Here is a 23472-nt window from a genome sequence, read left to right as displayed (position 1 = left end):
GTGGGAAGGGAGGGGAGGGAAGGTAGGGAGGGGAAGATGGGGAGAGGAGGGAGGGAGCGGGGGGGCACAGCCGCGGGGCTTTAGCAGGCGTGAAGTCTGTCGATGCACTGAGGTGACCCTTCTGCCTGGAGAAACCAGGGCCTTAGGAAATCTGCTCTGAAAACAGGAATGCCTTTCCTGCTAACCCCCGCCCCCACCCCAGACCCACTCCTGCCCCACAGTGGGGGCACTTTGGGTGGGAAGCCTTCTCAGAAGCCCTCCCTGGGGGCCCCTCCTGACCCAAGCACCTGGGGAGTGGGTGGGGGAGCCGCCTGGCCCAGGGGCCGTGCTGCCCAGAGATGAGCGGTCAGTGCCCCCTGCAGTCTCCGCGACTGTTGGCTGGGTCCTCGCCTCGGTTGCTCTGTGCCGTGACTTCCGTCCCAAGGCCTTGGCGAGGGCGCAGTGGGCACACGCTGGGTGGCGCGATGCCAGCTTAAGGGTTCTGGGCACAGCAGCTGGCATTTGCCGTCTCTGGGTACTTTTCGTCCTGTGGCGCCTGTCTCCCCAGCAGGATGCCCTCAGGGCCTGGCACAGAGCAGGACAAAAAGGCAAAGGAAGCCAGCTTTCCCCTGGGGACTTCGCTACCTCCCAGGATGTCCTGGTGTCTTGATTTAGGATCGTGATGCTGCCTGCTTCAGAGAAAACATGTCCCTTGTTAACGGCTGCTTGCGCTTTTATACATTGGATTTACTTTCACTAAAATGTGACATTTGCCACTGATTTTTATATCTTGTACAAAGTGTCTCCAATAAACAGATGCATTTTAAAGAACTCCATTCAATGAATCAGGGAAACAAATGAGCTTCTAAAATCCTGCTCCCCTTAACAGATGCCTGGAAAGTTCTCAGGACTTCCAGAAGGGAGTCTTCGTGGGAGACTCTTCCTGGCACACAGCGATTAGGAGCTGATTCCACTGCTGGGAGCTTCTTGCGCTGGGGGCCGGAGGCTGTTGTTGGCAGGCAGCACGACCTTCGGCTCCTTCGGCTGACGGGGGGGGCTCGGTCCAACCCCTGGAGGCTCGTGGGGCAGCCTATGATGGGATCCAAGATGCGTCCCCGAGTGGGTCGCCTGGCAGAACAGGCACAACAGGAGGAAGGTCTAGAGAGGGAGAACTTGGTCCCCTCTGGGGGTGAAGGACAGGGTGGACCCCAGCTTTAGAGCCCGAAAGTGTGTGTGGCGTGGGGAGCCCCCCCTTAACACAGCAATACAAAATCATGAAAACAAAATGACTACAAAAGTTAACCTTATTTAGAATGAAAAGGTAAATCACAGCAAATTACAAGTGAAAAAACATGTAAGCATTTTTTACTTAAAAAAGAAAGATGGGGGCACCTGGGTGTCTCAGTTGGTTAAGTGTCCGACTCTTGATTTTGGCTCAGGTCCTGGTCTCAGGGCTCTGATATCGAGCCCCATGTTGGGCTCCGTGCTCAGTGAGGGCCCTGCCTGATTCTCTCCCTCTCCCTCTGCACCCCCTTTCTAAAATGAATAAATAAATCTTTTTAAAAAGAGAGAAAGATTCACAAAATCCATTAAAAAATTAACTTTTTACATAATTAACTGCTGACCCACCCGTATGACATTTTTACTCTGACGATCTGGGCTGTGTTTTGACCTCCTCTTCACATTTCAACTAGTTTAGTAAAATCATCTCTACAGAAAAGAGCAATGTTGTCGGTCTTGCATCCTGGGCCAAACTTTGGTTTTTATTGGCTTAGTTTAGAAATGTTTCTTTCAGCTACACAGCTCATCACTGGTAACATCATGTAACGGGTCCTACGTGAGGCAGTCTCGCCAGAGCTCTTTCATTTACGAGCTCGAAGACCCCAAGGCGTTGGCAGTCCTCACAGGCGTTGGGTGACCTCATTAACCAGGTGTCTTTCACGTCCGCGATGCCGTGTGTCCTGTGAGCTTCATCTTGTCTCCGTGGATGTCAGTTTATCATGTCAGACCATCAGGACACCGTTCAGGTGCACACAGAGGATCCGGCTGACGGGGCAGGGGGGTGGTGAGAGGAGGACCTGCATGGGGGAAGGCGACTGGGCGGCATAGCTGTTCCCGGCGCAGAGCCAAGTGCTGAAAGACTAGACGGTCTTTAATGGGGAATCAAAGGCCTGACCGTGAGTCTCCAAGCATATGAGGCCAAGAGAGTGTATTCTTTTTTTTTAAAGATATTTTCTTAAAAGATTTTACTTATTTGAGAGAGAGGGAGAGCACAAGGAGGGGAGCAGAGGCAGAGGGAGACTCCCTGCTGAGCAGGGAGCCGGACGTGGGGCTCAATCCCAGGACCCCAGGATCATGACCTGAACCGAAGGCAGATGCCTAACCGACTGAGCCCCCGGGCCTCCCAGTAGAATATATTCTTAAGATCAGTAGCTGACAAGTCAGACAAACTGTGTTCTGGATTTCTCCTACGACCTGGTAGCCGGTGAAACCTTCGCGACAGTGTGCACCTGAAAGTAATAGAACCCTGTGTGTTAACCGGAATTCAAATAAAACTAACAAATAACGAGCTATGCAGAGCGTCTTTATACAGAAGTCACTGTGGGCCACGTAACTATCCCCCCAAATCCAAACTGAATGTACTTCTGACTGGACTTTGCCTTGGCCTGATCCCTGGAATGGTGCCGGCTCTCCACGGCCTCCCGACTGGAGGGGGGTGAGCCCAGAGGTGGGAGGTGGGCTAGAGAGCGGGCTGGTCTGCATCGATTGCTGGTAATGTGGCTCACTTGCTCAAAGTGTGCTAAAATATACGACCATATAAAATAGTGCTAGAGCGCTTGTTTCCTACGGTCTTGGCAGGAACCCACTCAAATGAGGGGCCCTGAAACTGAAGCCCCTTTCGCTTGATGGTAAGTGCACCTCTGACGCAGGACCCAGAAGGTCTGGGAAGGCTTCCCGGAGGAAGTGACAGTTGAGCCAGGCCCAGGAGACTTTGGCTGGTCAACAGGGTGGACACTGCAAGCGCAGGATTAACGTGAACAAAGGTCTCCGGTGTGTGAGGGGCAATGGGGAGCCGCAGCTGGGCTGTAGGGGTTCACACAGCGGGGGAGGCAGGGAGGCTGGGGTAGACCAGGCAAGGCGGTGTTGAATGCCTGGCGGAAGGGCTGACTTGATCGTGGGGATGAAGGGCACTGTAGCCAGCTGGTGCTTAACGTGGTCACTTGGGATGGTAGGTCTGGCCGTGGCCCCGGACAAAGAGGGGGACGGTGGGAGACATGCGGAGCCTGGTGCAGAGCGCTAGGGCCTGCGGAGAAGCTGGGAGGACCGACGCACGCCAGGCGGCCCTGTCTCACCTGACCCTACTCCGGCTCCAATTCTCATCCACCCCTGACCCTCCTCACACCACTAATTCGACTCACTGCTTGGTTTGCAAAAATGCTTATTGATGTATTGTCCCTGATCTCGGAGAAGCAGCCTCCCAAATGACAAGTTTCCAGAATCAGTCCCTCCCTCAGGAAGTCTGTCGATGCACTGAGGTGACAAGGCTGGGGGTTCCTTGTTTTCTGCACGGTGCCCTGCACACGAGGCCTAAACCCCCCCAGATGACGTGCTCCTTTTGCTGTGAGGACAGCAGACTCAGGGACGTGCTCAAGGTCATTCAGCTTCTCTACGGCAGACGGGCTCCTGTTCTCAGGGCCACTCTTCTCCTCTGTTTGTGGGGATAGAGGAGGCAGCACGGAGCCCTGTGCCGGGGACCCCATTCCTGAGCACTCGCAGAGCCCACAGCCAGCCCCGTGGGCTCCTGACCGACGTCTTCCCTATGCGGCGGAGTCCCGCAGCCTGGAGCCGCACAGCCTGTGCAGCTGCCTGCTGGGAGGGGCCGTGAATTTCAGGGAGACTCATCACTCTTGGGGACAGCTGTGCCAGTCTCCTGCAGCTCTCCCCTGTTGGTGTGGGGAAGCAAGCTTGTGGAGCTCTCCTGAGCCCCTTGTACCAGCCAAGTGTGGCCCCAGCCCGCTGATCTCCCTCTGGGTGGAGGGAAATGTCCCTGGGGGAGTCCGGTCATTGTGGGATGGCCCCCTGTCCGAGGACACCAGGCCATTTGCTGTGTCATTGGCTGTGCTCTGGGGAAGCCACCACCGAGCACCAGGCAGGGTTCGTGGGCCCCTTGTGCAGCCAGCCTGGGGATCTGAGTCCCGCGGAGGGCAGCCGTCACAACAGAGATAAATACGATAGCCGGTATTTCCACTGCGCAAACTCCGTGTCGGGTGCTGTGCTGGGCACTGGGGCATCTGTCCTCGTTCACTCTCGGATCCACTGAGATGCGTGGGGATGGGTCTACCCCCCTGTTAAAGATACGGACACTGAAGTTCTATCACTTGTCTGGGGTCGCACGGCCGGTCACGGTGGGAGCCTGGACACTGTGTCGCAGGCTGTGAACGCGAGCACATGGCTCTCCCGACAAGCATGCATTCAGCAGGTGCCTGCTTTGTTTCCCCCCGGGCGGGCGCTGGGCTTTGACTCGGCTGTGCAGACCCCCTGGGAGGGCACGCGTGCCTGTGTCATGAAAGGGGCTTCCCGCGGAGGCTTTGGGTTGTATTTTGGGGGGCGAGGGGGCACAGAGAGCGGGCACAGGTTCGGTGAGCCCTGTGTCTGAGGCTGCCGCGGGGCTTTAGCGGGCGTGAAGGGCAGGCTTGACAAAGACTTGCCCACCTGCCCTCACCCGGACTCGATTTCATTGTTTGGAGAAGAAAGGTTGATTCTTTCCATTTAAAAACTCTGTTAGAGGCTCCTTGCCAACGTTCAGTAAAATGTAAAAAGTCAGTAATTACATTGGGGCACAAATGAAATTGCTATCAAATTAGAAACATTAGCTCCGTTTCCTAGAAGTGTCTTTGGCCACTGGTCTGATGGAGGACAAACAAAGGGGAGCGTGTGACCCCCTAGAGATCCGGGGAGGGGCAGTACGCAGGAGCCAGGCCCACCCCTTCTGCTCCCCCGGCCCTGTCCATGCAGCCCATCGTCCGCCACCACCGAGCTCCCAGCCTGGGCACCTCACTGCTGGCCAACTGCGCAGCTGCGCCTTCAGGGTCACAGTCAGATTTCACCCATTCCTATAGCTCGGCCGCCCCCACGCCCACCCCACGCCCACTGCTCCAAACACAGAAACCTGTGCTCCCCGTGCCCTGGTCCCACGGTGGCCCTAGGAGCTCCACATCATGCGGTGCCTGAGACTAGGAAGCTGCTTGGCTCGGTAACCATAGCAACCGCGTGGCTAGCGCTTCCACATCGCTATGAATGGAAACGCTTTTCCAAAATATACAGTCTGCGCCGGTATCAGCAGCTGTTCTCGCGCGTGCAGACCTTTCTCTCGTAAGGTGGGGAATATTTTTACCAAAGTGAACGGGCCTTTCTCTCTCCCCATTGCTGGGTGTGTGTCCCTCACTTCGTTCATGCTAAGCAACGGTCTGCCTGGAGGAGATCGGAACGCTACGGGAGGCAAGCAGCAAGGAAGGCCACACTAACACTCAGCTCCTGACGATTAAAATATGATTATGCAGCAGAATAACAGGCTTGCAACTCAGGCTATTTTCTTGAGAAGAAATTTCCCCAATTCCCCTATTTCCTTTTTGATTTAGTATATCACAAACCAATTAGAGGTGTCGGCTCGTAAACCTCTCTATGGCTTAGAGCTTTGGCCATGTCCTTCATGAGATATTAGCTACATTCGAGGAGGAAATGTTGGCCCAGGGGAAAGAAAAACAAGGCAGGATGAAAATGGCAGAGGATGGTGAGAGAGAGAAAAGGTAGTGAGATTTGTGTCTCCCCATTTTTCTTCTCTGAGCTGAGGCCTGGAGGGGCAAAGTACATTAGACACGTCGAGGGAACAGTGAGGACCGGGGTCCTTGCTCCTTATGGACAGGAGAGAGCTTTGCTGGAGAATTTGTGGCGGCAGACACAGGGAAGTAGGGATCAGACTCCGGTATCAATCACACGAAGATAACTGGGAAATCTCTAAATGTTCGGCAGTGAAGCAAACACCGTTAACTACCCACGGGTCACAGAAGAAATCCCACTGCAAATGAGAGAACACAGTGAACTTGTGGGCTGCACTCAGGCAGCTCTAAAGGGAAGGTGGGTAGCTCTGAGTGCATCGGTTAGGAAAGGAGGCAGGTCCAGCATCAGTGATGTGTGCTGCCAATGGAATCAACCAGAAAAAGAATGGCAAGTTAAACCCAAAGAAAACCAAAGGGAGAGAATAGTAAAAGTGAGGGTAGAAATCAATTCGATAGAAAGCACACGTACAACAAAGCCTAGAGTTAGCTTTTTGAAAGTATCAATGAAATTTATGACCTGGTGAAAAAAAAAAAACAGAAATGCAGATTGCCAATACAGGGAGTTAAAAGGCCGCATTACATCAGATTCTCAGATATTAAAAATAGTCAGGGAGCAGCACTGACAACTTGAGGTGGTTAAGTCTGACCATTTAGATGGAATGGACTAATTTCTTTAAAGGCACCGCTCAGCAGACGCAGTGACCTCTGAGATCCAGAGAGGGGAGGCTTTGGTTCTCTGGCTCCTGGCTTCCTCTGTAGCCCGTGAGCCAGGCCCTCGGGGAAGACGAGAGGCCGCGGGTTCTGCAGTGGGGAGAGCAGGTGAGGAAGCAAAAGCAAACCCCGAGGCACACAGCCCACAGCCCGCTCCAAGGAGCAGGTGGGGCGCACAGAGCAGCAGACTAGGGACCTTGCCCCGGAGACCAGGCCACGGGGGCCGCCACCGCACCCGAGGGCACCTTCCCCCAGAACCCAGGGCATGCCGTCCACGCGCATAACTGTTTTTCCTCGGTTGCCTTACGGTGCTGCAATAAATCACTGGGTCAGATAAATTTAAACCATTCTTAATGTTTGGGAAAAGACGACTTAAATCACAGGTAAAATAAAGACACCGAGTCTTCTCTGCACGTCAGCGTCGTGGCATGAATGATCTTCTATTTTTATACGTTGTCCGGCTTCCAAGGGGACAATGGAAGCGTCCAAGTATGATTTTCAAAAAGTTAGAATCTCAACTCTTGCGAAAATACGTGGCATAACCAGTGATTTATTTCATTCGTGAACGACGGGACCATCACCATGGAAATCCGGCTCTAAGACAATCGGAAAAAGGGAGTCTTTCAAGGGCCTGAAAGAAAGCCCGCTTGAAAAAGACTGCTAATTTACACAAAGAATTTCTCAATGTTCTACAGAGCAATAAAACTGCAAACTTTGGGGACGATCTTTGCTACCAGACACAGTTCTCCAACCTGCTCTCAGGCAGGAATAGTCCGCGTCATTGCCAGTTTTCTACCAAGGCCTCTCAGCCTGCCATGGGAAAGGAGAATGGTCCTACCTTGGGAAGCTTAGTCAAGCCTCGGTAGAACTTTCTTGGCGTGAGATAAATATAAAAGGAAATTATAAACTCTATATATGTATCATTTGTATTTTTGTGCACCTGACCTTCTCCCCTAATCGGCCCAAACCACGCGACAACAGAAATGCAAACAGAACGGCCCATTCAGCTTTTGACCACTATGTACCATATTGGAATTTGTTAGCCAAGTCAATATTGCTCTCACAAGCCAGGATACCAGGGGAACAAAGGATGTTCTAGCACCCTCTAATTTCCATTAGACTGTCAAGGTCACAGAGTTCTTCCATCCTATGGAGAGGATGCCCCCACACCCCCGTGTGCAGCCAGCCAGGCCACAGGGCTCGAGACCCCAGGACGGAAGGGGACTGTGAAGCAGGACTTTTTTCCCCTGAATTTCTGATCTGTCACAGACCCACACGTGGTCTTACTGCACGTGATCAGTGCTCTGCATGGACTGCGTGGCTCACACCTAGCTCGTCTGTGTGCTGTTGGAGGCGAGAGTCTGTTATTACACGCTTGGATGTCATCACAGTGTCACGTTGCTATGAACGCTTCCTAGCACTGCCTCTGAAGGTCCATGCTTCCCCCGGCGCGAACTAGAAATTTCAAGAGCAGGTGTGGAGCTCTCGTGTAGAGGAAACAGCAAGCCCGACGGTCCCTCTAGCCCAGGAGACTGCGGGAAGGAGAAGGGGGACGAGGAGGCTGAGTATGTCCGGAGACGGGCTCTCGTGTCCCAGCCTGTCCTCACCCCAGTCTCGGGGTCTCAGCTTCGGGGCTCTCAAAGCACGCAGCTACACGTCAGGGGCTCCCGAACACTGGGCCAGGAGCTCACTTCAGGCGTAACCTGATGGAAGATGCAGGACCCTCATGAGCCCACGTGTGGCCAGCACGTGCAGGACAAGTGGCGCGGAGCCAGCAAGACGACCAGCCTGAGGCCGAGCTCCCGCTTCCCTGCCGTCAGTGCACCCATGTGCCGGGCACCCAGACATCCCCACGTGTCCAGGGATGTGAACGTGAAAGGGACGAAGGCCCAGTGTTGGGAGAGAGGGGCTTCCGTGGATGGACACCCGGCAATAGGCAGAGGTCCAGCAGTCTTCCTTCGGGGAGCAGAAGCCAGTGAGGACCCCGAGGACCCTGCGGGATCTGAGGACTGTTACGGCCCACCGCCAGGGACAGGCTCACATCCCCAGACGTCTGCCTGGGGAGGCGGGGGCAGGGGCGCCTTCCCCTAAGGAATCAAGCAATCGGCCACTGGGATCATCCCTGGGGGCTGGAAAGTGGGACACAAACACCGAAACCCGAAGGAGACAGTTTAAAGTCGAAGGACTCACGGATTTACTTCAATCGGATCACACACTGTCCAAGAAAATTTTTTTTGCCTAAAAACTTTTTTCTTTCATTCTTTAAAAAAAAATTTTTTTTTTTAAGATTTATTTACTTGAGAGAGAGAGAGCAGAGCAAGCGAGAACATGAGTCTGGGGGAGCGGCAGAGGGACAGGGAGAAGCAGACTCCCCACTGAGCCGGGAGCCTGATGCGGGACTCGATCCCAGGACCCTGAGATCATGACCCGAGCCGAAGGCAGACGTTTCACCGACTGAACCACCCGGCTCCCCAGAAACAAATGTTAAACAGCATCTGCTGTGGACACTCAGTAAAACTCAATGAAGCATGAGCCCTATGAGTAAAATATGAAGAATACATCAGTTAATACACAAATAAGCGAGATGGGGGAAATCTCGCTCCTTTAAAAACGGCAAATTGAGTCTTCGTTTCCTTCCCTTTGCTCTGGATATCCCACTGAAATTACCAAATAAAACGTAGACTAAACGTGGAAGTGCTGGAAAGTGAGTCAGGGTCCCCTCTGTGGGGCAGAGGGCTATAGGAATTTCTGGAAGACGGGAAGCAGGTGAGAGTAGCTGAGCGCTCAAGCCCGCTGTCAAAGGTTGACCCCGACCTACGGGGAGTGGAGTGTCGCTGCTCCCAGCAGAGCGGCAGAAGGCCCGGGGTCGGAGCATGCTCCGGCAGCAGGGGTGGGAGCACTCAGTCGTGGGGAGCTGGGGAAACGGCCAGTCTGAGCACCGGGCCAGGCCTCACACAGGCCAGCTTGCCATCAGCCACAGGGGCTCATGCACGACCGCTTCCGAAATGCAGGACAGCATTTGCTGGGGGAGACTGCTCACAGAGCACGAGGCCAGGGAGGGGGAGGAAAGGGGGCACACTCGGGGCCACCACAGCGAATGCGCATGGAGAGGAAAACTCCTACAAAACAACAGAACAACGATATTCTAATTTTTTTTTTTTTTTGCTTTCACTGGAGTTTTTTTTTAATTTCCCGCTAAAACATTCCTCCATCCTAACTCAAATACCCTCATGAGACTTCGAGAGCATTGGGCATCCGAGAACCAACAGAGGGAGTTAGAGGTCTCTCCCCTCAGCCCCACACAGAGCTTCCGCCAGACCTGGACATCTCTCCCCATCTTTCTGTATTGGCCATAATTGGAGACTTGCTTCTCCACCTTACCCTGATGGTGGGGTGAGAAGAGGGGAGGGTTAACCTGCTCCGGTTTCTGGCCCGAGCATCCCTGCACTGAGATCCCCCCTCTGTCCCTGCGCCAGGTGGACCCCTCTGCTCCTAGAGAAGGTGGCTCGGGGGTCAAACCAAGGCAGCCGTGGAAGGAGCCCAATCAGCCACGAACGCACGTGCAGCTGCAATCCCATCCATAAATGTGGGCAGAAAACATACGAGGACATTCCACATCCCAACAAGCTGAGCAATTAGAAGAAATGGTCTTTAATTTTTAAAAAAAGGGCAATGAGGGAACAGGAGGAAAAATTAAATTTTAATGGGTATACTCGGGAAGGTCGATTTTACGAAGTGACAAAATAGCACCTCATAAAGGAAGAGCAAGCTACTACGACCTAAGAACAGCATGAGGAGAGGGCAAAACGTCTTTGACATTCAAAGCGCGACGGACAAAACAGGACTAGCGGAGGCAGCGAACAGCAGGGTAAACTTGGCTGGAAACCAGATTACCAATTAAAAAGACCAACTGAGGGACCTTCAAGGTTGAAGGTGGGGAACAAGGGACAACTTGCAAGAAAAAAAAGCAAGAGGCGTGGAGAACCAAGACCCAAGAGCCATTACCTGTATAATAAAACCAGAAAGGTCGATCGAAGAGGATGTGGAAAAGAAAAAAATAGGAAAAAATTTCTCAGAGCTGAAGAAAGCCTTTGAACTTTGGATCCAGAATGTTCACCATGAGAGAGTAAATCTTAAAAGTCCTCATCACGAGAGAAATATCTGTAACTACATTTGGTAACAGATGTTTGCTAGACATCTTGTGACCATCTTGCAGTGGACAGATACCGAATCCCTGTGTTATACACTGGAAATTAATATGATGTTGTGTGTTAGTTATACCTCAATAAAATTTTTTCTTATTTTAAGAAAACTGCCCAACTCAATGAAAGAAAAAAAAATGGAAAAAAGATGCACGTATGAGTAATCTTCTGGTAGAGCTTTTTAAATATTTAGGAATACAGATTAAATCCTATAAGCTTCCAGACCAGAAAATAACATTTATTTGCTGCCAAAAATAGAAAGAAAAATTAGATGTCTCATTTCTTTTGTTTTTCAAGTAGGGTCCATGCCCAGCGTGGAGCCAACATGGGGCTTGAACTCACCACCCTGAGATCAAGACCAGAGCTGAGACCAAGAGTTGGACGCTTAACTGAGCCACCCAGGCACCCCTAGATGTCTCATTTCTAACACTAAGTGCTAAAATGTCAGGAATGAAGCAGTATCTTTAAAGTTCTGAGAAAAGATCATCTTGAACCTAGAAATCTATGTTCAGCAAAACAACAGTCTGAGTAAAGGCAAAAGAAAGCTATTTTGAGACATTCAGAAAACTTCAAGACAGTGCTCAAGGGAAATAAAGACTCACAGATAGGGCGAGCGCCGGCCACTCAACGGTGTGAAGATGCCGACTGTCTCCAAGGTTGATCCAGATTCGGTGCGGCCCCAATCAAAATCCCGGCAGGTGTATTTCTGTGGAAATGGACAGGCTGAGTCTAACATTTGTGTGTGAGTGAAAAGACCCAGGAATATCCAAGACAATCTTGAAAACAAATTAGGAGAACTTACACTAGTGCATTTCCAGATTTATGCTACAGCTGGAATGAAGAAAACATGGCGTTGGTAAAAAGAAAGACAATGGAACCAGAGAGGAGTGCAGACAGACCCTGTTCTGGTACTACGGCTGCGTAACAAATCTTGGCTTAAAACAATAACAGTCTTTCATTTTGGGCTCAGCTAGCAGCTACTGTTCCGGGGCTCTTGGTGGCCACAGGCAGGTGGTGGCTGGGGCTGGGGTCCTCGGGAAGTCGTCTTCGCCCACATGTCGGGCGTCCTCCCCCATGAGGAAGGATCCCTGGGTCTCCACGTGCTCCCCACAGGGCACCACCTCCTGGCATGGCAGCCCAAAGCTCCCGGTCCCTGTGTTCCAAGTGAGACCAGTAGAAGCCGTGTGACCCTCTCTAACCAGCCCCCAAGTTAACTTCCACCTCATTTTATTCATGGAGGGGCCGCAGAGCCCCCGTTTCCCCACCAGGCTCAAGGGCAGGCACCATGGAGTCTGCCTTTTCAAAGGATTTGTGGACGTATTTCGAAGTCAGCACATCAACCTGCCTACATGAATCACTTGACTTGCAACAAAGAGCCTCTGTGTTTCTTTAGGGGAAAAGATGGTCTTTTTAATAAATGAAGCAAGAAACCAGATACCCCCTTGGGGAGAAAGAATGAACCTTACTTAGCACTGTTCACAGACATTTCGTTGAAGGAACAGTAAACATGAGACTTCTGAGAGCAAACGTAGGAGATCTTCAAGACATTGGGGTTGGCAAAGATTCTTCACTATCTCTACTTTGTGGGTGGTTTAAAATTTCCATAAAATTTTAAATTCAAAATCTTTAATTTCCGTAAAAATGAATATGAATTCAAAATTGGATTGATCAAATAGCCATGCGGAATCACGATTCTAATAACATAATGGATAATCTTGATCTAATGAACGTGTATAAAATCTCACATGCCCAAAAACAGAATAACAAGTTTTTATATATGTTCATGAAATAGTTTCAAAAAATTAACCATGTGTACACACACAGAAGACACAGAGTAAAACCTGAAAGAGGCTATGTTTTCTGGCCACAATGCAATGAAAATAAAATTAACGAATTTTTTTAAATAAATAAAAATTTCTAAGCATTTAATAATTTTTGAAAAATCACTTTTCCACACGACCTTCAAATCAAAATAAAAATCAGAGACTAAAAATTAATAGCAATGAGGAAGTGATCTATAAAATCCATAGACAATAACACAGTTTTCCATGCATGCAGCAAAAAAACCATACTCAAAAAAATCCACAAGCATAAAAATTGTTATATTTCACAAGAAAGATGGAAAATCAATCTATCAAACTGTCATCTTGTGAAGCTAAAAAAACAACAAAAACTAATAAAAGAGAAAGAGGTAAAATTAGACCTATAAAACCCATCATTTTTATGATGAAAGAATAGCCATATTCCCTTTGAAATGAGGAACACCACAAGGACGCCCACTGCTGCCCCCACAGTTGACCATTTTCTTGTGATCAGATTCAACAGGAAAAGAAAAAGTGGCAACATGCAGAGAAAGGAACAAAACTCTTCCTTGAAGACACTGCTATCTTTTTTTTTAAAGATTTTATTTATTTATTATTTTAGAAAGAGAAAGAGAGAGAGAGAGAGCAGGGGGAGGAGCAGAGGGAGAGGGACAAGCAGGCTCCCCACTGAGCACAGCGCCTGATGCAGGGCTCAGTCCCACAACCCTGAGATCATGACCTGAACCGAAATCAAGAGTCGGACGCTTAAGCGACTGAGCTACCCAGGCGCCCTGACACCGATTTTCTAAATAGAAAATAAACTAATAATAGAGCTCCGGAAGTTGGTGGGATTTAAAATTCATATACAAAAAAATTTCTATTGTTTGTATATACGGTTGATGGACAAATAGAAAATGAGAAAAGGAACAAGACGGTACTGACAATATCGTAAACTACAGCAAACCAAGGAATAAATAAACAAAAAATGCATTTTCTCACGGTGAGATGGTAAAACACGATGAATGGACATGAGAGAAAGTGTGAATGCCTAACTCACCAATGGCAAAAGGTATTACCGTCTCATATAGATGGTAATTCATTGCTACGGATTTAAAATTCAGTGCAGTTCCAATCAGCATCCCAACGAGATGATCGTAACATGTATGAGGAGCCAAGGTGCTCTTGCATACACGTTCCACGGCGGGGGCCTGGACTAGAGTTGTCAAGATGCCTCATAAAGCCATTTGAATGTGATTAGACAGTGTGGTATTGGTGCAGGGTAGACAGCAGACACCTTTAAAAGCACGGAGAGCCCAGGGCGAACTCATGTTTACATGGTAACTTGAGGTTACAAGTCATGGGGGAAAAACAGACTAGTCAGTAAACAGGTGAAGACAACTGTTCCTCCATACAGGAAGACGTCAACTGAAAGCCCGGGTCAGATCACAGGAAAATCCATTTCAGATAGCTTACAGACCTAAATAAGAAAAACAAAATTGGGGCACCTGCGTGGCTCAGTCGGTTAAGCGTCTGTCTTCAGCTCAGGTTATGACCCTAGAGTCATGGGATCGAGTCCCGTATTGGGCTCCCTGCTCAGCGGGGAGTCTGCTGCTCCCCCTGCTTGTCATCTCTCTCTCTCTCTCTCTGATAAACAAACAAATAAATAAATAAATAAAATCTTGGAAAAAAACACCCTTTACAGATAATTCCTCTTCCTTGAACCACTAAAGAACACAGAATCACATGGAAATCTCCCCAATTTGTGCTTAGAAATGAGCACAACCTTGATACAAAAAAATTTAACAGAACAGCACACACAAAGGAGTCAACAGATTCCATCTTACTTAGTGCCGGTTGTAATAACCCCGGATAAAATATTAACATTCAAATCCAGCCGTGCGTTAAAAGAGAATATACCAAGTAGGATTTATTCCGGGATCTAGGTTTGGTGCAACATGAAGATATCTATTCAGACACGAAGGAGAAAAACCCATGTTTATCTTGGGCAATCCTGAAACTCATTAGCACCCTGGAACTAATACAGATGGCTCATTTTCTCGTGCGTTTCTGTGTGTCAGGCGCTGTTAGGGGCAACGTGTGCCGTATCCGACCCTGACAACAATGCTGTGAGGCCCGTGTTATCATTACCCCGTTTTCTATGTAAGGTACTGAAATTTAGAGCATATATGCAGAGAAGAAAACTTCCCTGACTTGGTGGGGGTTATTAACCAGAAACCTGCAGCCAACATCATAATCATTGAAATAGGATTCCAACCCGCTGCCTGCTTGGATTGCCGCCAGACCGCATCCTTGGCAGTCTGGTCTCATTTCCTACATTTTTCCTTAATTCCCCGAGGAGCTGTGCTACCACAAAGCCCATAGTGGAACAGAGTCCCAGCTTATAATTGGCATGGACTAAAAAACACAAGATGAATTTTCTCCCTCGTCTCCTGGCATCGGAGCCTACCTTCTGCCATTGGAAGCAACTCAAGGACACCAGCGAGCCTAGCTAGAGGTACCATGGATAACGCCAAGGCACTCACGACCTCCAGAAGTCAAGGGCTCCCGTCCCCTCTGGGGACCCCGGATCCCATCACTTGCCTCCCTGAGCTTCAGTCTCCCTAATTCTGAATACAGGCTCTGGACTGGGTGACCCCTAAAGTCTTTGCTTCTGTATGACACGTGTAAAGTGGTGAGTAGGGGAAACGTGAACATCTCAATTCATGGCTGGGAGCAAATGAAGTATGTTCTTTGGAAAAGAGACCTCTCTTCCCTAGTTCTCAAAACCGCGGGCTTTTGTCCATTCACCCCTCAGACACAGAAAATCAAGGACTTACACTGATTTGAGGGAAACAGTATGAAAAGAACGTGTCCCTAACATACACAGAGACAGAAGACATATGCTCCGTGCAGTTGGCTGGAGCCCCAGCCCTGGAGAACCGGGATACAGACTTCAGAGTTTTCTAATGAAAGATGAGATAAAGACAGACATTTACAAACGTCGCATTGGTTCTGAGTAGCAGGATATTCAAAAGGTGGAAAATCGGCATTTCTTTCTGGGAGATAAACTGATCAGCAGACCTTGGGAGATGCCCAGAAGAGGCTGGTATAGTTGCAAGGAACCTGGGAGCCTCCAGAATGGAAACGGGTCGAGAGACTCTACCCCTTTCCAGCAAGATACAAGTTAAAAATGCTTTAGTAGTTCACTCAATGACACGCAGAGGGAGGAAGGAGGAATGAGGGCCCTGAAATAAAAGCATCATGGGGATAAGGGCCTTAGACTTGGGGGGCAGGCCCCTGCCTGGAGCTGGGTTCTCTTGAGAGAGGAATGGCTCCAATCCCTGATGCACTCTACCCCAGGCTCAGTCCTGGGCCAGTCATCCTGGAGGCCGGCTAGCGCCCCAGGAACGTGGCCCACGTGTGGGGGTGAATCTAGGGGCTCTTGGCAGAGCACTGAGGAATGCTCGGAAACTCCCTTGATGGACGACTGAGTGGAACTGTTGCCACGGACACTGGAGTGTACTTGCTGTTGTCCACCGGCTTCCCAAGTGATGTGGCCTCCTTTGGCCTCAAGGAGACACTCCATCTGGAAGGCTCTTTGGTTATAAGTAAGTACCTTGGGGACTTCTTAATCACAAGAAACATACTCAAAGTCGAGGCTACCGGAGCTTGAGCTGTTCCAGAGAGGTATTCACAGGAAATGGGCCGTTTTATGGCCCCTACGTGGCAAGGGGGAGTACAGACGAGGGAAGGAGTGTGACGGTGGCCGCCACGCTACCCCCAGCCCTCAGGACAGGAGCAGGTGCCTCCCCTCCCGGGGCTCTCCAGGGATCGCCGTGGTGCTCCTACAGCTCGGGCTGGACCCTGCCCTGCCTGCCGGACACCAGCCCAACTCGTGCCAACGCGACACTCTCAACAGGCCTTCATGGAGGACCTCTGTTTGGGCTTCTAATTACGTTTTGGGTCCGTTTTGACCATTCACGTTCTAGAAAAGACATCATTGAATTCTTCTTTTTTTTTTTTTTAATCATTGAATTTTTAAGATGTATGGGCAGAGTTTCCCAGAGTCCTGCCTGGCGTTTGTAATCGGTTTCCTTCCTCTCTGTGGCTGCAACCCCTTTCCCATTCCTGATGACGCGTGTGCCCTTTTCTCCCTTTTCCCCAGAACAGACTCACCAGGGGTCTGTCCAAACTCAGACTATTTCAGAGGACTTTCTTTGTGGTTTAACTCTACTGATTTTCTGTTCTTGTGAATTATTAATTTTTGTTCTTACTCTTACTGATCCCATCTTGTGGATTTTCTCGATGCGGTTCATGTAAGTATCTTGGTGGATTCCTTGTGTCACTGCATTTAACTCTTCCGGTTCAGTAATGACAGGCAGGAGTTTGCCCCGGAGTGCGGTAAACAGCTGTCGTTCACGTCACCCCATAACTTTTAATCGGTGGTATTCTCATTAGAATGATTTCCTAAATATTCTGTAATTGCAGCTCAATTTTTTAATGAACACAATTTTTTTTCATGTTATTCTTTTTTTCTCAAGTCAAATGGCTTGTGGGTTCATTCATTTGCTTAACTTCTTTGCAGTCAGAGAACACAGCCTGTAAAACTTCCACTTTTAAAAATGTATGGATGTTTTCCTTGTGAATTTGTATTAAGTCAATTTTCATAAATGTCCTGTGAACATTTGAAAATAATGTGTATTCCCTGCAGGCAGTAAAAATGTCTATTTGGCTTCTTAATCATACTGTCCAAATATTCCATGTCATTCTACCAGCGTTAGCTTGACATGTTCAAACACATACCTGATCCCGGACTCCATGTCCACGTTTGCACACGGGAGCCATGAGCAGAGCAGGCGACCGGGGACATGGTGGCTGACACACAGAGGGGGCCCCAAAGCAGGCTGAATCCACGCAGGCACAGGTCCACACGTGGGGATATCGGAGAAGCGAAACGGAGAGAAGGCGGGCTCTGAGCAGACGAGGAGTCATGGAAAGCCTCCCAAGTGGGCTCTGTCGAAGGGAAAGATGGGGCTCAGAGGAGGACCTTTCTTTCATGGACCCCGATGACACCCCCAGGAGACACACATAAGCAGCTGCATCTCACAGGCAAGGGGATGGAGGCTTAACGGGGCAACGTCCTCAAGCTGCTCCAGAGCCAACGGCACACCCAGGATTTGAACCCACGTTCGTGAGTCTCCGGAGTCTGAGCTTGCCCTGATGCCTCAGTGCCCTACAGAGCATTATAGGGGACAGTGTTCACTTACCCTCTTCTTTTTTGCACCTGTTCCTCCTCACTCGTGGAAAGCGAGTGCCGCCCTGGGCGCTGGCCAGTGAGGGCCCTGCCTTCCAAAAGTGAAGGTGCTTCTTCCAAGTGTTTTCTACTGGAGAGTGATTTTACGAAGAACAGAGTTCAGTAAGGTCACCTCGAAGAACGGATCTTTTCGTGTAAGGACAAGGAGTGGCCTTGCCCTGTCCCCCTTGCATTGCCTCTTGGGGTCTCTGCTGGCGTTCTTGCTCTGACCTCTGGCTGCTGTTGGTGTGGGGGTCAGCATGCTGGGAAGAGCCGGGCTCCGAAGCATCAGGGCCCGCACCTCGGTCTGACCACTAGAGCAACTCGCCCTGTCTTTGTGCAATGTCTCCCCCCTCTCCTCGTCTATACGGCCGCCTCGTCCACCTGCATCAGCGCCGAAGCTGACGGTCCTCCCTCTTTCGGGTTTTCGGTTCCCTTTTAAGGAAACTTCTTTTTCTGACAGTCTGCCAGTGAGTCACGCCTCGTCTGCTGGCCAGACGTCGTGTTCTTGCGTGCCCTTGGTTGGTTTCCACTTCTCCAATCCTGGGGAAAGAAAGCAAAAATAGCCTCAGGCCTCTTAGAGATGGGATGTGAGTCAAAAGGACTGTGACTTCCCCTTGCCTGTGTAACAAACTGCCACAAGCCGAGGTGGTTTAGAATCACAGAGACGTATGCTCCTCCATTCCGGAGGTCAGAAGGCCAAAATGAGTGTGAAGGGGGGAACACCTCGGTGTTGGCAAGGCTGTTCTTTCTGGCGGCTCCAGGAGCGAGCTCCTCACACCGTCTCTGCTCCCACGGTCACCTTTCCTCCCCCACTACAGCCGATCCCCCCCTCTGCCAGGCGCTCACAAGGACAGCTGCGGTTACATGGAGCACTCGGCCAGAAAACCCATCGCAAGATCCTTAACCCATCGCGTCGGCAAAGCCCCTTTTGCTCTGTAAGATAACATTCACGGGTTCCAAAGATTCAGTGTGGATTTCTTGGGGGGGGGGGTCATTATTCACGCTCCTGCAGCCCGCTCTCTGGCCTCCATAGATTCGCGTCTATCCTGCATGTGTTCACCCATTATGCCATCAACCCCAAGTCCGGAATCTCATCTCAATTGTCTACAGCAGGTACTGGTGACACTCTGCACGTGATCCATCCTGGGGCAAAACCCCTTTCCACCTGTGGGGACCTGGAAAAGGATGTTATCTGCTCCAAAAATACAGTGGTGGGACACGCATCGGATAACAGTTACACACATTCCCCTTTCAAAAGAGAAAACAAATTAAAGAAAGGAGTCATCAGTCCCAAGCAATTCCAAAATTCCACCAGGAAAACTCCACTCATTTTCAAGGCCTGGGAATAATCCGTGGCTCAAGGCTTCACCCTCTGTGTCCACATCTCTGTCCCCTGGGCCAAGGCTGTTGCCCTTAGGGTCATTCTTCTGTGTTCCTGAAGGGCAGGACACATTTACAGGGACTATTCCCATCAGGCTGTTTTCTGCCTGCAGAATTTTGAGAGCCCAGCTGCCTTCTTTCATCTTGTCTTCTCTGTGCTTTGCAGACCAGGCGGGCAGTGTTACTACCGGCATCACAGTCTCAGGACGTTTGTGTCGGCCCACGTGTGTCACAGGGATGCACTCCACTTGATGAGAGTCTTCCAAAGGTCTTTTCTGGATAATCTCATCTCTGTTCCTGGCTTCTGCAGAGGTAGCTGGTGAGATCCATGAGCAACACATCTCTCTCCAGCACCAGTAGCGGTTATGTGGTCCCATGCTTGGCCTTCATGCTTTCCTGATGGCGAGTCTCCTAACGGTAGCATCTTCTTCAGCCTGGATGGGCTAAGGTCCTCGAGGGCACCTCTAGCTCTCTGCATGCATGGATGGGGCAGCTGCAGTGACCCAAGGGCAGTCTAGGAAGCTGTAGATGGGAGCTGCCAGGAGCAAAACATGCAGAGCCTGGGAGGTGTGCACACTGGCTGGTGAAGGGAACCCAAGGAGGGCCACGGGAGACGGGTAGGATCAGCGTCTAGCCTAGAACGACACAGCAGGTGGTCTGACGGCTTACAGAAGCATGGCGCAGTGATAATGCACTCTCTGGACGGACATGTTCTCTTCCCTTTTATCCAAAGTGGTGCTGCTTCTTTCCGCCTCTTTGCTCTGGAAGGTTCTTTAGAGATTAGGGAGGTTTAAATATTGGAAGACAACAAGTCCTACCTACAAGATTCCATGAATCCCATCCCCTCCTTGCTTCTCTCCAGCCCTGGAAGATGTCACGGTCTTAATCATCTCTGAACACGGACCAGCTGCTAATTGCACTGATGGAGGAGTGAGGCCACCGAGTGCAGTCCCGCAGGACAATGTGATTGGTGTGAGGTTAAGACACTGGACAACTTCTCTGTCCTGAGCAAACGCCATCCACTTAACCCATCTGCCATCTGGGGGAGTGATTCTGATGGGTCACCTTTCATAATGGCTGCACTGCTATTTATAGCACCAGCTGATGATGGCACGTGACCAGTCTTTGTTATCTGAGTGAGTTCACCATGTCCACACAGCCCGTTGTTTTTCCCCACAGTAACAAGCAGCGTGCTTTTTCAGTCACCTCCTCGTCTTCTTACTAGCGGTGTCTGGAGGGCCATGGCCAAACACTGGTCCTCATCTTCTCAACACTCACTGTGTGCCCACGAGGTATGGGTCTGCGTGGCCCCAGAGTGGCCGTGCCCCTTGGTCAAACTTGGACCCAGAACTCACACATTGCCACGAACTGACTTGTGTCCTCCCCCCCCAGATTCATTTGTTGAAGTCCTGACATCCAGTGTGATTGTATTCAGAGAGACGGCTTTTAAAGAGGTCAGATGAAGTCATAAAGGTCAGGGTCTTACTCTGCGAAGATTGGTGACCTTATAAAAAGGAGAGAGAGCGATCTCTCCCTCTTTGCATGCAAGCATGCTGAGGCAAGGTCATGGTGAGAAAGTGGCCATGTGCACACAAGGAAGACAGCCCTCACCAAAATCAAACCCTGGCAGATCTTAATCCGGGACTTCTAGCCTCCAGAACTGTGAGAAGTGGACAGACATCCTGTTGCATAAGCCACCCCTAGCAGACTGAGACACACATATGGACAGAAAAAAGGAAATATGTCAGCACAGAAAGCGAGGACCTGAGCTTCCCACCCCCCAGCCCTGGGGCGGGACACACGTTTACCCCAGATCCTGTATTTGTGGACCCTTCCTGCTAGTTTTGCCCTAAAACCCCGACTGAGACACTCATTTCCAGGCTCTGTATTCGGACTGTGGCATTTGGCAGGACATCCACTTGGAACTGCTACACCCCAACCCGAAAGCTGCACGCTCTGGTGAGCGTTCCGGGGCGGCCCAGCAGTCAGTCCCCTTGAGGGTCGTTCACCGCCCAGAATCCCTGACTCTGAGGCAAGGTCACCTCCAGCCTCCCCAGGAAGGGGGCAGATGGAGCCCCTGGCGCGTGCGGGCTCCGTGCTGAAGGACAGCTCCGTGATTCTGGGGACCCCTGAGCGGCCCTCCGCTCCCCGGGAACGGCAGCGGAGTTCTGTGTTACAGTCTCTCCTGGGTGTCGTGTCCTCGCTCTGCAATGGAGCTGGACGGCCCTTGTGCCTGCTCGGTAATTAAGGTTAATGAGCGCACTCCATCTGGAGGGCGGAAAGGCAAATCTGTTCTTTTGAGTCCACATCCTTGGCATTCCTCCCGGCTAGAAGGATCCAGAAAACACCAACAGTCTTCTTCTGGGGCCTGTTCCAAGGTTATAGAGCCCAATCCTGGCCCCAGACCAGATAGGGGCGGTCAAAAGGCAATCTATCCGAGGTCTGACCGCTACCATCTCTGCAGGGTATCCATAATAACTCAAGGCAGACCCTGGGCCTGGGATTTCAGGGTCTGTGTCTGAGAGGCCAGACTGGGTCCTGCTGTGACACTCCAGCACATTCATCCTTCCCTGAGAGCCACCAACAACCACAACGCCCGTGGCACGGGCCCAGCCGGGTTTGCCCCAAGCTCAGCTATGCCGTTGCTCCAAGACCCGGAGAAAACTCCTTCTCCCTACATTCCAGTCTCTTCGTCTGTAAAATGAATGTGTTTTCAAGGTATGGTTCAAGGAACCCTAGATTTCCATGGATGCCCAGGACGGGAACTGCATACCACACTCAGGATGGTGGTACTTCTAGATGGGGTGAGAGGAAATGGCTCTGTGGGCTAGCAGTTACAATAGAAGGATATAGTTCTGGAAACAAAAGGACAAAGCAACTAGGATTGGGTAATAGTTACAAATTCTGCATGATGGAAATGTGGGCACTTATGTTTGCACTTTTCTTAAATCTCTTAATGAAAGCAGGAGCAGCTCTCGACCTAACCTCCCACCCCTAACACATACATGTGTACATACTGATAGTTAAAAAGCTCTTTTTATTTTAAGATTTATTTACTTATTTTGGGGAGAGAGAGAGCATGAGCAGGAGGAGAGAGGGGGACAGACTCTCAGGCAGACTGCACTGAGCGTGGAGCCCGACTCAGGGCTCGGTCTCACGACCTTGAGGTCACGGCCTGAGCCGAAGCCAAGAGTCAGATGCTTAACTGACTGCACCACCCAGGGGCCCCTAAACGTTCTTTTTATTTTATATAGATTATATCATATTTGAAGTATTGTTCCTTAACTTTTCCACTTAAGAAAATTTCTTCGATCTCGTTTGCGCGTGTGTTTCTTTTTAACGGCCTCAGAGTATTCCGTGACACAGATATATGTCATGACAGCTGTTGTAACCACTCCAAAGGTGACATTCACTTTGTTCCAGGTTTGGTTTGTTTTCTTTCTTTCTTTTCTTTTCCTTCCTTCCTTCCTTCCTTCCTTCCTTCCTTCCTTCCTTCCTTCCTTCCTTCCAACTGTTACAACAATGCTGCAGTGAACATCTTTCAAAATCCAGAACAGAGGAACAGGAGAGCTTTGACTTAACACGTATGGGCTCAGCCCCAGGCCTGGGCTTCCATGTAATCATTAGTGGCTATTAGCTGATGACCACTGTTCTTAGGGTACATGCTCTTGTAGAGATTCAAACATCAGTTGCTGAATAATTCTGAGTAGTTTGTCTCACTCAGTTTTCATGCCTCAGGTCACTGAAGAGAAAAACTAGAATTCAAGACACTCTAAGAAGAAACAGCCCAAGGAAACACTCCAGGTTCTCAATTCAGAACTATGGAGGACAAGAGGGGCACCCGGGTGGCTTAGCCGGTTAAGCATCTGCCTTCAGCTCAGGTCACGATCCCAGGGTCCTGGGGTCGAGCCCCGAGTCGGGATCCCTGCTCAGTAGGGAGCCTGCTTCTCTCTCAACCTCTGCTGCTCCCCCTGTTCATGTTGTCTCTAAAAATAAAATAAAATAAAATAAAATAAAATAAAATAAAATAAAATAAAATAAAATAAAGTAAAATAACATAACATAAAATAAAATAAAATAAAATAAAATAAAATAAAATAAAATAAAATAAAATAAAATAGAACAGAACGCCAGAGAGTAAGACCATAGAGCGTTGTCAAAGCAGAGGCGGTCACTAGCCTGGTTAACAAGAAGTAGACCCCAGTTCCAGTGAGCTCAGCCCCCTATTGGATTAACGCATCTGCCTAAATTCTACCTGTAACCAG

At 50.0% G+C, this 23472-nt stretch overlaps 1 protein-coding gene across 12 annotated transcripts in view; it reads right to left on the bottom strand.

The window, feature by feature from the left end:
- Nucleotides 1-743: 743 nt before the first annotated feature.
- The window catches only part of FAH (fumarylacetoacetate hydrolase), a 68806-nt gene continuing 46077 nt past the window's right edge, over nucleotides 744-23472 (bottom strand). For 11 of the 12 annotated variants that reach the window (XR_015722057.1, XR_015722058.1, XR_015722056.1 and 8 more), the window contains 4 exons: nucleotides 17799-18367; nucleotides 17335-17544; nucleotides 11332-11435; nucleotides 744-2489 (listed from right to left, as the gene is read on the bottom strand). The gene's annotated coding sequence lies outside the window, so the exon portion shown is untranslated. The remainder of the gene's footprint in view (nucleotides 2490-11331; nucleotides 11436-17334; nucleotides 17545-17798; nucleotides 18368-23472) is intronic. The other variant, XR_015722065.1, reaches the window with a different exon arrangement.

The sequence above is a fragment of the Ursus americanus genome, chromosome 28, assembly GCF_024610735.1.
Source record: "Ursus americanus isolate L20-20 chromosome 28, mUrsAme1.1.p, whole genome shotgun sequence".
NCBI lineage: Eukaryota > Metazoa > Chordata > Mammalia > Carnivora > Ursidae > Ursus > Ursus americanus.
The sequence above is the reverse complement of the archived record's forward strand: the minus strand, read 5'-3'. Positions and strand labels throughout refer to the sequence as shown.